The sequence below is a fragment of the Lepus europaeus genome, chromosome 4 (genome assembly GCF_033115175.1).
Source record: "Lepus europaeus isolate LE1 chromosome 4, mLepTim1.pri, whole genome shotgun sequence".
In the NCBI taxonomy this organism is placed as follows: Eukaryota; Metazoa; Chordata; class Mammalia; order Lagomorpha; family Leporidae; genus Lepus; species Lepus europaeus.
In genome coordinates, this window is record NC_084830.1 from 14,849,190 (window position 1) to 14,864,095 (window position 14,906).

The window sequence follows — 14,906 nt, forward strand, 5'->3', positions numbered from 1 at the left end:
CGCAGCTCACTTGGCTAATCCTCCGCTTGTGGCGCCAGCACCCCGGGTTCTAGTCCCAGATGGGGCACTGGTTCTATCCCAGTTGCTCCTCTTCCAATCCAGCTCTCTGCTGTGGCCCAGGAGTGCAGTGGAGGATGGCCCAAGTGCTTGGGCCCTGCACCCGTATGGGAGACCAGGAGGGAGCACCTGGCTCCTGGCTTCAGATCCGCGCAGCGTGCTGGCCATAGTGGCCATTTTGGAGGGTGAACCTTCGGAAAAGGAAGACCTTTCTCTCTCTCACTGTCCACTCTGCCTGTCAAAAAACAAACAAACAAATACAGCAGCAGAGCACCTCTGATCCTGCTGCTGTTTTCACAGCGTTTTCTCTAAGCCTCTGCCTCCCCTCTTCCACTTGGAAGGTGATTACATTGAGCTCACCCTGGTGATGCAGGACAATCTCCCCACCTCAAAGTCCTTGGCCTTAATTGCATCTGCAAAGCTCCTCTTGACCTATAAGGTATCCTGTTCACAGGCTCTGGAGTTGGGGACACAGCCATCTTTGGGGGCCACTATTCTGCCTACCACAGTCACAACAGCAGAATGGCATCCATCCCTACAAAGATGGGTGCTACGGCACAGTGGGCGAAGCTGTTGCTTAGGATGCCCACATCCCAAATTGGAGTGAACCTTTCAAGTCCTGGCTACTCTGTGGTTCTGATCCAGATTCCTGCTAATGCACCTGGAGACTGTGGAGGGTGGTCCAAGTACTTGAGTTGCTGCCACCCACATGGCAGACTGGAACAGAGTTGCTGCCTCCCAGATTCAGCCTGGCCCAGCCCTGGCTATTGTGGCCATTTGGGGAATGAACCAGTGAATGTCACTGTCACTCTGCCTTTCAAATAGTAAATAAAATTTTGGAAAAGGCTTCAGTGATAAGGAGCCACCTGATCTCACTATGGACATCACACTAGCTACCTACACCCTACTTCTAGCACAAACATAAACACGCACATTCGTACACAGACACACTCACGCATTGCAGCAGCCATTAAAGAAAGCACAAAGGAAGTTGAGCTATGTGTTCTTCTTAAAAACATCCACACCTCTTGGCCCTGATAACATCTTCTTTTGTAAACATGAAAACGATGCTTGCCACACAGGGTTCATGCCAGGACTGCTGTTGTGCTCAGAGTCAGCAGCGGCCTCTGATAAATGAGGACGCAGCAGGTAATCAGCACTGTACAAGGTGCTTAATACCCGCCTTGCAGTGTACTTCAGCCAGCTCAGCTCGCAGGAGGCAGGCTTGGTTTTCCTGACCTCCAGATGGGACTCCTGAGGCTCAGCTCCTAAGAGGCAGTGTGGGTTTCTGCCTGTGGGTTGGGTCAGCCTCCACAGCCTGTGTTCCTGCTGCTCTGAGGCACGCCTTGCCTAAACGAGCCAGTGTTCCTGCGAAAGTCTGCTTCCAGCAATGGTCGAGCAGCTCCCTACCGGAGCAGTTCCCAAGCAGAGCACAACTATGGACTCTAAACAAAATATTAAAAACCAAACAAGCAACAAACTTCCAGGCACCAGCGGGACCAAAACTAGGATATCCTGGGAGGGGGAACAATACCTGGAGAAGGGAAACTCGGTACTCTGAGATGAGGCACAGGTCTATACCGTAGAAATGGCTGGAACTCAGATAACAGCTGAAGACACAGACAGAGATCAAGACAGCGTAACAGCTGAACGTGAAAAGTGCTAGCAAAGAGAAATCCAGAAAACAGGAGCCCACGTTCTGTGTACAAACACTCCCTAAGCCACCGAGTGACCCCTGAGCCAAGTTCCCATGCAGTCCAGTTAAAGCCAAGGAAAGCAGACATTTTCATTTCAGCGCAAGGGAGACAGACCTTGAAGTTTATTAGGCTAATTGTCTAATGAAACAAAAAAGCAGCGTTCTTTAGAGGAACAAAACAGAACTCAGAGTCCTTACAAAGCTCATTCACCACGTCCATGATACAATTAAAATTTACTCAACATAGGAAATAACTACAACAAACCAACAGACAGGAAATGCGCTCCAGGCTCAAGAAATATCACAGCTATGGAAGAGCGTCCCCAAGGTAACCGGATTACTGGAATGGGCAGACAAGGGTGGAACAGCAGTTGCTACGACTGTGCGCAAAGACGTAAAGGAAAGTACGTCCTTAGTGCAAGCAGAGGCAGGAAATCTCTACAAGAAAAGGAAAACTCTCCTAAGAGTCAAGCAGAACTTTTACAACTAAGACATTCTGAAACAACTCACAGGATGCTTTTAACGGCAGACTGGAGAGGAAAGAAGGACAACGACCTTCAGGAGGGTTCAACAGAAATTATTTGACCTGAAGATAAAAGGAGAAACTATGAGGAAGAAAGGAAGGAAGGTTCAGTAACCTATTGGAACTACCAAGAAGTCTAACAGACATGTGAATTTAGTCCCAATGGCAGAGAAAAAGAACAGGGAGTAGGATCAGTAGCTGAAGGAAAAAACAGCTGAAATTGTCCTAAACTGGATGGAAACCCATCCACTTATAGAGGCAAGAATTTCAGTACATTCCATGTAAGATAAACACAAAAACAGCAGTAGCAGTAACCATAACAATAATAATAACAAGGTACACCACACCCCAACTGCTGGAAACCAATCATTGGAGAAACCATGAAAGGCACAGAAGAGAACAGAGAATCATAGGGGACCAGACATTTATGATACAGGTGATTTTCCTTTGTCCCATTTAACTAACCTTGACCACTTTTGGCCCCATGAGAAAGACAGGTGCAAAGGGAAGCTCAAGTGTCTGGACACCAGAAGGAGGAGGACAGGACAACGGTGAAAACAGGGTTTGAAGTCAGACTGCCAGATTTACCACCTATGTTACCGTGGGGAATGTTTGTAACATCCAGTGACTTCACAGAACTTCAGTGAGGATGGCTACGGTCTGAGTGTGGGTGACTACCCCGCTCCAAGATTCATATGTTGAAACCCTAATCCCCAGAGAGGCTTTGGGGAGGTGACTGGGTCATGAAGGTGGGGCCCCCGAGAATGGGGTTAGTGGCTTTTACAAAAGAGACCCCAGGGAGCTCCCTCACCCCTCCCACCAAGTGAGGAGGAAATGGGCTCTCACCGAAGGCCACGGTAGACTTCCCAGCCTCCTGAACCCTGAACAAGAAGCTTCCAATATGCATAAGCCATCAGCCTAAGATGCCTTTTTATAGGGCCCAACTGGACAAAGACATGACGTCATCAACAGAAAGCATTTACCATACTGTCGGGCACATGTTAAGAGCTCAGGGTTGGCTAGCGTTCTCACATCCAATGGAGGAGGCCTCCCACAGGTCACTGGCAGTCACCCGGGGTCACCCCTTGCTCCTCATTCACTCCTCGGTCCCCACAAGCAAGCACACCAGCAGCCTGGCAGAGCCCTCTCCTGGATGTCAGCACAGGAGCCCCATCAGCTGAGCAGGGCTGCTGGAGGCAGGAAGGAAGCTGCAACTGATGGGCCCAGCCTCCCACAGTGGCAGGGGAAGATGGGGGCACCCTGTTAAACATCTACCAAGTCTGAAGCCACGTTTGCTTTGTCGGAGTCAGGCACATGAAAGCCCTGTCACCTGAGGAAGGACTGTGACATGGGCCATTGGGTATTACTATGGCTAAGTGGTGGTCCCCATACTGATGCTCCCGTGAGAAGGGGCCACACCACACACTGCACTCGCGAGAACACACAGGTGAGGCATTGTACACACCAGGACTTCTGCTATCGTCAAACCCTAAGGCTTCTCTCTCAGACACCATTTTCACTCCTCTGCCAATTACTTGTTATAAAATTCCTTTCAAGGCATTTGCTCTTTCTGCAATGAATTGGCTAAAACAGACAATGCAAGGACTGGCTTTGATGAGGGCCTGGAGGTCACGCATGCTGTGGACAGACATTTCTGCAGGACTGGGAAACTGTCTTGCACTATCCACGAAGGCTGAATGCGTGCGTACGCATCCCTCGAGCCGGCAGCCCCATGCCTCGGCACAGATGCACGCCAACAAGCGCATAGGCTACCACACACACGGCTAAGGATGGCCCCAGCAGCCCCGTTCCTGACAGCCTCATGCCAGAGACTTCGAAGATGCCCATCAGCAGAATGTATTTCTAAAATACGCACACAATCGAACGAGCAATGAAACTGACCTAAGAGTGCACACAGCCTATGAATGCATCAGACAGACACAGTTTGGGGTGAAAGAAGCCAGAAGGGGAGTGAGTTACAATGGTATTTATGCCCGGTTATCGTGAGGGAGTACTGCAATACTGGAAACGCCTCCTTCTTCCAGGCGCTGGGTAACACACAAGTTCTGTTTGTGAGTACCTGCCAAGCTGCCAGTTCCCAAAGATGTATGCACTTCTCCTCAGGCACACTGCCTCTATACACAGCTCCACATTCTAGAAGCTTCTTCCGTGAACGTAGGTTTGCTGGAAGACTGCAGACATCAGAGCAATCCCTCGAGGCCTGGGGACAGGCAGCCTCTGGGTGCCCACCTCAGGGTCTACTCAGTCCCACGCTTACGGCTCACCCTGCACGGGGCGACAGACAGCCATCACAGACGAGCATGCTGAAGCCTGGGGACGTGGGATTGTCCCACAGGAATGTGGGGCCCCAGCCTCTTCTCTGGGCCGAGTCTCTCCTGTCTGCCCTCTACCACGGCATGTTCAGATCTGTCATTTCTCATAGCTCTCTGTACCAGGTACATCTTCCAGCTGACCCTGGTCATGGACATCTGATAGAAAAATGAAGAAACTTTTCAATTTCCTTCCCGACATCAAGAGAATATCTTAGGCCAGTGCCATGGCTCACTAGGCTAATCCTCTGCCTGTGGCACCAGCACCCCAGGTTCTAGTCCCGGTTGCTCCTCTTCCAGTCCAGCTCTCTGCTATGGCCCAGGAAGGCAGTGGAGGATGGCCCAAGTCCTTGGGCCCTGCACCTGCATGGGAGGCCAGGAGGGAGCACCTGGCTCCTGGCTTTGGATCAGCGCAGCATGCCGGCCATAGTGGCCATTTGGGGGAGGGGGGGGTGAACCAATGGAAGGAAGACCTTTCTCTCTGTCTCTAACTCTGCCTATCCAAAAAAAAAAAAAAAAAAACATATCTTCGTTCAGCAACTCCACTGAAATATGGGGTGCTTTGGGAACCGAAGACATTAAGATCTCCAGGGTCTCTGACTCTGGCACAGACGAGGTACAGCCAATGATGGAAGGCAGGGCATGGTACCAACGCTGTGACGGGGCACAGCTCATGGTGGGAACCACAGATTGCTTCCCTGCACATGCGGGGCAGCTCCCTGCCCTCGCTCTGCGCCTCAAGGCCTCGTTCACACTGTGTGTGCTTTTCCCTCCTGCAGAAGCATCAGTCAGGGTGTTACTGTCAGTGCCCGCAGGAGTCGGCAGATGCGGACGACAACACCTCTGACAGCTGGCCAAGGAGCGGCAGCGCTCGCTGCAGGAGATGAGGAAGTGGCGGTGTGCAGCGAGAATCAAGTGGCTCCTGCTCTCACCATCCCAGGCGGCCTGCGTTTCTTAGATTTCTCCACAGTGGATTGTCTCCTTTATCCGTTTCTGAAGAGCAGGAAAGCAGCCATTTCTCCGGGCAGGTGCACATTATTTCTCTGCAGTACCACAAGAACTTGGGTCACCTGGGAAGACCAATCAAGATCTCTTCCCAGCCAATGCTGCAGCTGACACACTGTATTTCTGCTTCACTTTGTTTCCTTCCCACCGCATGGTGGGACCACACAGGTCACCTGCTTTGGAATTCCCAAGCCTTCAGCCCTCTCACGGCTAACGGGATGAGGAACCAGGTTGGACATGGAGGTGTGAACATCCAGGCAGTGGTCACGGCCTGTGGTGCACCTTTCCCTACACTAGGTCACGGAGCCCTACTTACTTCAAGGTACCTTGCTCAGAGCCCTTCTTTAAAATATCAACCTTTAGAAACCTGCTCATGTCCTGCAGAGAGCTTGGGAACTCCGCAGGTGCTGCTGGATTGTAAGTGATTAATCACACTTGCATAGTGAGTGTTCACCATGTTGTATCCAGTAGTAGGAGCCCAAAATAACGTCAACAAGAAAGACAGGACACAGGAGCCCTACAAGTGGTTGACCAAGACATCCAGAGATGCAGACGTGCAGACAGTCCCATCTTGGGGGCATCCAGGTGCCACCGTGGGCTGGCAGGAGTGGAGGAAGAGCGGGAGCAGCCAGGCCACACAAGACAGGAGAAGTCTCAGCATGTCAGCACACAACAAACCTTGGAAGTAATCTGAACAGCTAAGAAGCAAGTCCCAGAGCAGCGGACTGGCAAGCCCAAAGTTACCCACCAAGACCTCCAGATGCTGAGAGAGAAGAAATCTCAAGTGAAGTGGGTGAGCTGGGAACACAGCCTCGGGGAGGAACAGCTCTTCAATTTGGTAGGAGCTGGGGCACCATCAGCCCAAGGAGGCCCGACCAGCAGCACGGAAATAACCACAGGTTGTGAGTGCTCCTTCTAAGGATGTGGACTGTATTAATTCACAGAATCTCCACCAACAGTGTAAGATGGGAAACTCACTGACAAGCAAGAACAGTGGAGCCCAGCTGGGTTTGGATGTAGCTCCTTGGAGGTTTATGTGTAAGAAATTTCATCCTTAGTGCAAAACTGAGACGAGGGCAGAGAGCAGCGGCACTGCGAACAGATCTCTCCATTCCTGGGTTTACAGAGGAACGTGCTATCTCAGAAGCCGTGTTGTCACAGAAGCAGCTCTCTGGGGCACGCTCCTGTTCTCCACTATCTGATGCCCTCTGCCCGGTAGGAAGCCCACACCAGATGTTGTGACACAATACACCTCCTTTATTTATGCAAATGACCCAGCCCCAGGCATTTTGTTACAGCAACAGAAAACAGACCGAGACAGGAGCCAAGAGCCACTGTGCTTAACCACTAGTTCCGTCTTGCCTTGAAAGGATAGTGCAATTGGAGACAGGACAACAGAATAGAAGTTTCCAGAAGAAAAACAAGGGGAAGCCGGGAGCTCCAGCTGGGAAAGAGTACTCCCGGGGCATCACCAACACCCAGTGCCAGGAATGGCCAGAATGGTCCGGCAGACGGTCAGCAGCACCCAGGTCTTGCACTTTTTCCTGCAGTAATTCTCTCTGTTCTTTGTCAGGATGAACACTGTGTCCAGCCTGGAGAAAAAAATCACCATCCCCACCAGACCCAGGAGGTAAGGAGATACATCTGCCCAAACCCCTGACCCCCGGCTGACTCTCCCCCAGCAGGTACAAAGGCAAACGCTCCTGAATCCCCTGTGCACAGCACCCAGGGAGGACCTGGGCAACCGCAGGGCTGGGCCTCCAAGTCACAAGCAGACCAGGGGCGTGATAACGGCTCCTAGGACTTCTTCCAACGGCCTCCTTTGTGATCAACGGCAGCAGACCACAGAGGATCAGCAGTGGCAATGTTCTAGGAGAAAGAGAGGCAGGCAAGCAAATGGACAGAGGCAGGCAGGGGAGGAGAGAGGGAGCGAAGAAACAGGCATGGGAGACCAAGCAACAGGCCAGCACTGCACAGACAAGGTGAGAATTCCAGCCCGAGCGCTCACAACGGAAGCTTAGGTTCCAGTTCTCAGATTCTAAGCCCCGGCTGCAAAGTGAGTCCTGCCCTGCTGAGTTAGGGAGAAAATCAGTGATGACCCAGGTGAAGCCCTCACACATAGTAGGTCCTCAACAATGGAGAAGCTCTCACTCAGTGTTCACCTCCATGGTCCTCCAACCTTAAGCCTGAGGGTGATTAAGATGCTGCAATGGCTGAGAACAGTCATGAACATGTTTCTCCTCCAGACGACAAACTTTCAGCATTTGTGGGTTTTTGTTTTTTTGGTTTTTTTTTAGTTCCTTTTGTTTGCCTTTGTCCACAAAGCCGCTCAGAGAAAGGTCAGCAAAGGCGCAAACATCCCTCCAGTCCCCATGAGCAATGGGACAAGGTGCCAGGGAACACGGCCATCACACAGGGCTCAGCAGACAGCTCCCCACAGAACAGCGCCCTTAGCGCCAAGACTCAGAACATCGATGCTCCAGGTGCCAGCAACACCCTCACATCACATTCCAGAACTAGGTCTATGAGAAGCAAACCAGTAAAGAAAACACCAAACCCCGGCCAGCGCCGCAGCTCAATAGGCTAATCTTCCGCCTGCGGCGCCGGCACCCCAGGTTCTAGTCCCGGTCGGGGCACCAGATTCTGTCCTGGTTGCCCCTCTTCCAGGCCAGCTGTCTGCTGTGGCCCGGGAAGGCAGTGGAGGATGGCCCAAGTGCTTGGGTCCTGTACCCCATGGGAGACCAGGAGAAGCACCTGGCTCCTGGCTTCGGATCAGCGTGGTGCGCCGGCCATGGCGGCCATTGGGGGGTGAACCAATGGCAAAAGGAAGACCTTTCTCTCTGTCTCTCTCACTGTCCACTCTGCCGGTCAAAAAATAAAAATAAAAATAAATAAAAAACACCAAACCCCATCCCAACAGCAGGCGGCATGCTCAAGACACGAGCTGTCTCCTAGAGGCACCATGCAGTCCTGAGAAGTACAACAGGAAGAAGCAGAAAGACCCTCAGAGTAGGGGGGAGAGGTTGATTCTTAAAATAAGGATGATAGCCGGCGCCACGGCTCACTAGGCTAATCCTCCGCCTTGCGGCGCCGGCACACCGGGTTCTAGTCCCGGTCGGGGCACCGATCCTGTCCCGGTTGCCCCTCTTCCAGGCCAGCTCTCTGCTGTGGCCAGGGAGTGCAGTGGAGGATGGCCCAAGTGCTTGGGCCCTGCACCCATGGGAGACCAGGATAAGCACCTGGCTCCTGCCTTCGGAACAGCGCGGTGCGCCGGCTGCAGCGCGCCTACCGCGGCGGCCATAGGAGGGTGAACCAAAGGCAAAAAGGAAGACCTTTCTCTCTGTCTCTCTCTCACTGTCCACTCTGCCTGTCAAAAAAAAAAAAAAAATAAGGATGACAGAGGAAGTGGTATTTAATAATCGCCAGTTACAGAAGAATCCCCCTTTAACTCCCAATTTTAACCCCATTAACCCACACAGCCCTTCAAACAAATCGCATAGTCCAAAGTTAGAGACAGCAATGTGGGCAGTGTGGGCACCTGGCCCAGTTCGTAAGGCTAACGAGGATCAACTTGGACCGAGGACCACTGGAACACAAGACCCCTCAGGGCCCATCCGCACCACACCCTGCCTCACTTTAGGATTGGGGGCACCTTCTGAGCACCCTGGTCCCCCCCTCTCCCAGGAGCTTCCTCAGCCAGACTTGCAGCTCAGCACTGAGCTTTCTACCATGCCACTCTGCTAACCTGAGCTCCATACATCCCATAATCACCACCTTTGTTCCGACTCCTCCTGAACACCTGGATCAGCTGGGCTTCCGGGAGGTCACGCTGCTGACTTCGGAATGCACTTGTGACTGGCGCGGAAGCAGGTCCTCCCCTCCAGTCACAGAGGCGCCTCTGCTGTGTGCAGCCGGCAGCAATTCACCTTGCCCACAGGGCGCGCGTCCATCCAGGCCGGTTGCAGGGCGGCAGGGGGTGACAGCACCGCGCGGCTGCACAGAGCAAGGGGTGGCCTCCCACTTCCAGCAAGTGGCCTGGGAACGTCTAGTGGCTCCCGGCTCCCACCCTCCTCCTCCCTCAGAAGGCAAATTCCACTGCTGTCCTTTCCTGGGAGCCCCTGAGAACAGGACCTAGGGAAAGGAACTGTCAAAGGAGAAGGGGGGGGGAAGACACTCCCTCCAAAAAGGGCAGGAATTCAAACCTGTCAGGATGCAGAGCAGAGCCCCAATGTGGGGAGCCTGAGACTACAGCTCCGTGGGAGCCAGGAGGCATAGCAAGCCAGGTGTGACAGCACACACACACACAGAGATGCACACATGCACACAAACACAGACACAGACAGACATGCACACGTAGACACACTCTTATACACAGGCACACAGAAACACACAGACACACAAACATGTGTACATATACAATACACACATGAACACACATACACACATAAATAATGATGTATAAACACAGACACACAGGGATGCACACTCAAACACAGAGAGACATGCACATGTAGACACACTGACATACAGGGCACACCTAAACACACATACAGACACACATACAAACATGTGTGCATGTATATAGTCACACATACATTCGTATACACACAAATATAGAGCTATAAACACAGACACACAAGCACACAGGGATGTACACATGCACACACTCAAACACAGACACAGAGAGACATGCACACATAGACACACTCAAACAGGCACACAGAAACACACAAACATGTGTACATGTACAAGACATACATGAACATACATATACACATAAACACAGACACACAGGCACACAGGGATGCACACACTCAAACATAGACACAGACATGCACACGTAGACACACTCGAATACAAAGGCACACAGGCACACAGACACACACATACAGACACACAAAAATGTGTGCATGTACAAGACACACATGTACATACATATACACATAAATAATGATATATAAACACAGACACAGGCACACAGGGATGCACACGTGCACACACTCAAACATAGACACAGACAAGCACACGCAGACACACTCCTATACAGGGCACACCTAAACACACACAGACACACATACAAACATGTACATGTATATAGACACACATACATACGTATACACACAAACACAGAGCTATAAACACAGACACACAAGCACACAGGGATGCACACATGCACATACTCAGACACAAAGAGATGTAGACACACTCATACAAGGCACATCTAAACACACATACACACACGTGTACATGTATACACACATGTACATACATATACACACAAATATAGAGCTATAAACACAGGCACACAGGGATGCACACATGCATACACTCAAACATATACACAGAGAGACATGCACACATGGAGACACTCATATACACAAGCACACTGAAACACAGACATGCAGACACACATATACATAAGTGTTCGTTTACACAGACACACATTCATGTATACACAAATAATGAGCTATAAACACACACAGGCACACAGGGATGCACACATGTGCACACACATGTGTGTGCATATGTACAGAGACACGTGTGCACATATACACATACAGATACAGAGAAACACAGATACACATATGCACAAGAACACACATATTTAGGTAAATAAATGCACATATAGACATCTATATTCACACATACATAGGTGCACACATTCACACACATGCATACACATACACACACCCACATGTGTACAGAGGTACACACATGGCCACACACATATACACGTTTACAAAGACACATACATCTGCACTCACACAATACACATACATATACACACATTCACAAATATATACATACATGCATGCATATGTATACTGTTTGGGGCCATCCTATTTACCCAGTATCGGTCTCATGAATGGCACCCCAGTCTCAGTCTCTTGGTCAATGGTCTCAGCCCAGGTGTCTAAGAACCACCCAGGGGCTCTGGCAGAGCAGACCCCAGGCCCTCTGCAGCAATTCTGCTCAACATCTCTGGGGTGGGATAGCTCAGCAGAGAGAAGCACTGTTGCTGAGGGTGCACTGCTCAGGGAAGGCCTCTCTCCTCCGCAGGCAGGCACACTGATAGAGTAAGAGGACACCAGGGGGCTGGCACTGTGGCGTAGCGGGTAAAGCCACTGCCTGTAGTGCTGGCATCCCATATGGGTGCTGGTTCAAGTCCCGGCTGCTCCACCTCCAATCCAGCTCTCTACTGTGGCCTGGGAAAGCAGCAGAAGATGGCCAAGTCCTTGGGCCCTTGTGCACTGGTAGGAGACTCGGAAGAAGCTCCTGGCTCCTGGTTTTGGATCAGCACAGCTCTAGCCATTGCAGTCAATTGGGAAGTGAACCAGCAGATGGAAGACCTCTCTCTCTCTCTCTCTTTCTCTCTCTCACTGCACCTCTCCTTCTCTCTCTGTGTAACTCTTTCAAATAAATAAATAAATCTTTAAAAAAAAAAAAAAAAAAGGATACCAGGCTGTTGCTGGGAGTATGCAGTACGCACCAGCCTGAGAGGCAGTTACTAGAAGCAGCCTTGTGCAGGGGTCGTAGGGGGTAGACAGGAGGCCTTGCCCAAGGAAAGCCAAGGAGTACGTTCTAAATCGTGGAAACTCCAAGTGGTTTGGGAGGGAGGAAGAGAATGAAAACAACGAAGAGAAGGAAAAGAGATCACGGAGCATGTACTACTCACAGGGCTCGGCCTGACCACCTGCTATCCTTTGACGGCCCTTTCTGCTGCTGGTTTTACAGGCAAGGAAACAGAGGCTCAGAAAGTCGTCTGAGAGATGCGGCCAGAACCCGAAGGTGCCGCAATCCACAGACGCTCAAGTCCCTGACACACAATGGTATAAGACTTGCACAGAACCTGTGCACTTTCTCCTAATTTAAGTCACCTCCAGGTTGCTTATAACACACAACACAACGTGAAGGCTGTGCAAGTGCTTCCACCCTGTACTGCTTAAGGAATAAGAAGAGAAAGTCTGTACCTGTTGAGTTCAGACATGACAGTCTTTTCCACGTATTTTTATCTGTGTTTGGTTGGATCCTCAGATATGGAACCACAGGTTCAGAGGGTGAGCAAGAAGGAGAGCGAAGAGAAAGGGTGAGAGGCGGGGATGGCAGGCCCCCCCTCTTCTTGCTGCCCATCCTGGCTCTCTCAGTGCTACTGGGGGAAGGAACCCAGACCAGCAGGTGAAAGGAGGCAGCTCTCTACAGGGCATGTTGGTGAGTCAGGACCAAAACCCAGTACTCTTGAGTTCTCTTCAAAACCACCACGGTCCAGCAAGCAGAGACGCTCCCCTCATCCCTCCCCCTCCTATAAATACTCAATCACCCAAAGGGTTATATCCAGAGCAGGCTATAGTGAGGGCAATAGCACCTGCTCTGGCAGGCACTACCCAGCCCATGAGCCACGCACACACATACCTGCGGGGCAACCAAAACTCCACAGGGCGTGGGGAGGGCCCAGGCCACAGCCCCGAGGCCGCAGGAGGCTGAGACTCAGTCATCTTCCTGCAGGCTGCACATGGAGGAAGGGATGGGTTGCCATAGATGGTGAAGACTGAAGTCGTTCCTTTGGGAAGAACAGGATGACATGCACATCTCATCGCATCACCACGCTGCCCCCAACCTGATTCACCATGGGGCTAAGGATACACCCACAGCTACCAGCCAGGGAGCACTTTCTAGCTCAGAGCTGCTGCACACCAAGAGCTCCAGCATGGATCAATACCCCAACGAGGCAAGTACCAGTCTCAACAACACCAGTCACCAAGGTGATAATAAGATGAACTGGGACTGTGGCCCCTACTGTCCAAGCTCCTGAATTCAGTTTCAGCTCCAACCACCTGCACTCTGACCACACAGCACATGGCATGCACTACACTCCTCTGGACCTGTGAACCCTTTGGTGAGCTTCTACTAGTCCTACAAAGCCCAGTGTTTTCATTATCCCCATTGCTGTCCCCTCTTGGTACTCCCGAAGCACAATGCATTATCCATTTTAAACCCCAAACCACCACTGCTCTGGCCCACTCACTCCAGCTTTGCCATCCAACATGCAGAACTGAGAAGTTCCCAAAGCTCAGAGGCTTTATTTTCTCCATCTCCCAAGCCCCACACTGACACCCTGAGCTTCCTCCATGACAAAGCTGTGAGCTGTGAGGACAAGAACTATATGCCCCTACATTCTCTGTCTCTCAGAACCTAATACTGCAGCTGTCTGGCAGCCATTAGGTGCTCAATTCATGTTCATGCTGAATTTTCATCTACTGGACATATGCAGAAAACCTACTGTGTATTAGGCACTGTGCCTGGCCAGGATGGTGGAGATCGTTTTTAATGAAGAGGTGACAACAGACTCCAGAACGAAAGTGGACAGCACTCACTCACTGGCTCACAGAAGGAGTTATCAGAGGTGTGCAGAAAGGGTCTGTGGGCAGTCCCCTCCGTGGAAGTTCAGGCTCTGTAACCTCAAGAGCCACAGGTGCTCCTCACCCTACAGATGCCAAATCCCGAGGATGCTCAAGTCCTTCATATAAGACAGTGCAGCATCTGCCTAGAACCTATACACATCCTCCAACTACTTTTGTTTTTTTGGTTTTTTGTTTTTTTTGACAGGCAGAGTGGACAGTGAGAGAGAGACAGAGAGAAAGGTCTTCCTTTTTGCCGTTGGTTCACCCTCCAATGGCCGCTGCGGCCGGCGCATCTCGCTGATCCGAAACCAGGAGCCAGGTGCTTTTCCTGGTCTCCCATGCAGGTGCAGGGCCCAAGGACTTGGGCCATCCTCCACTGCCTTCCCGGGCCATAGCAGAGAGCTGGCCTGGAAGGGAGGCAACCGGGATAGAATCCGGCGCCCCAACCGGGACTAGAACCCAGTATGCCGGCGCCGCAAGGCGGAGGATTAGCCTGTTAAGCCACGGCGCCAGCATCCTCCAACTACTTTAAGTCAACTCTAGGGGTAGACGCTGTGCTGCAGCGGTTAAGCCCAGGGTTAAGCCCTGGAATATCTGTATCCCATATCAGAGCGTTGATTCAAGTCCAACCTCTGCTTCCGATCCAGCTTCCTGCTAATGTGCCCGGGAGGTAGCTAGGGATGGTCCAAGCACTAAGGTTCCCATTACCTGCTGCTTGGGAGATCCAGATGGAGTTTTTAACTCCTGGCTTCAGCTTGGCCCAGCCCCAGCCAATGCAGGCATTTGGGGAGTAAACCGGGTGATGCAAGTGCTCTCTCTCTGTCTCTCTCTCTAATAAATACATAAATAAACCTGTTTTTCAAAAGAATCTTTAGATTACTTATAATACCTAATAT

The 14,906-nt window shown here is 51.3% G+C and overlaps 1 long non-coding RNA gene across 23 annotated transcripts in view; it reads right to left on the reverse strand.

Annotated features, from left to right (window-relative positions):
• LOC133757518 (uncharacterized) overlaps nt 1-14,906 on the reverse strand; it is a 261,209-nt gene that overhangs the window by 177,534 nt on the left and 68,769 nt on the right. For 3 of the 23 annotated variants that reach the window (XR_009865671.1, XR_009865668.1, XR_009865681.1), the window contains one exon: nt 13,022-13,169. The exons of the other annotated variants lie outside the window; for them this stretch is intronic. This is a non-coding gene — a long non-coding RNA (uncharacterized LOC133757518). The remainder of the gene's footprint in view (nt 1-13,021; nt 13,170-14,906) is intronic. 23 annotated transcript variants of the gene reach the window in all.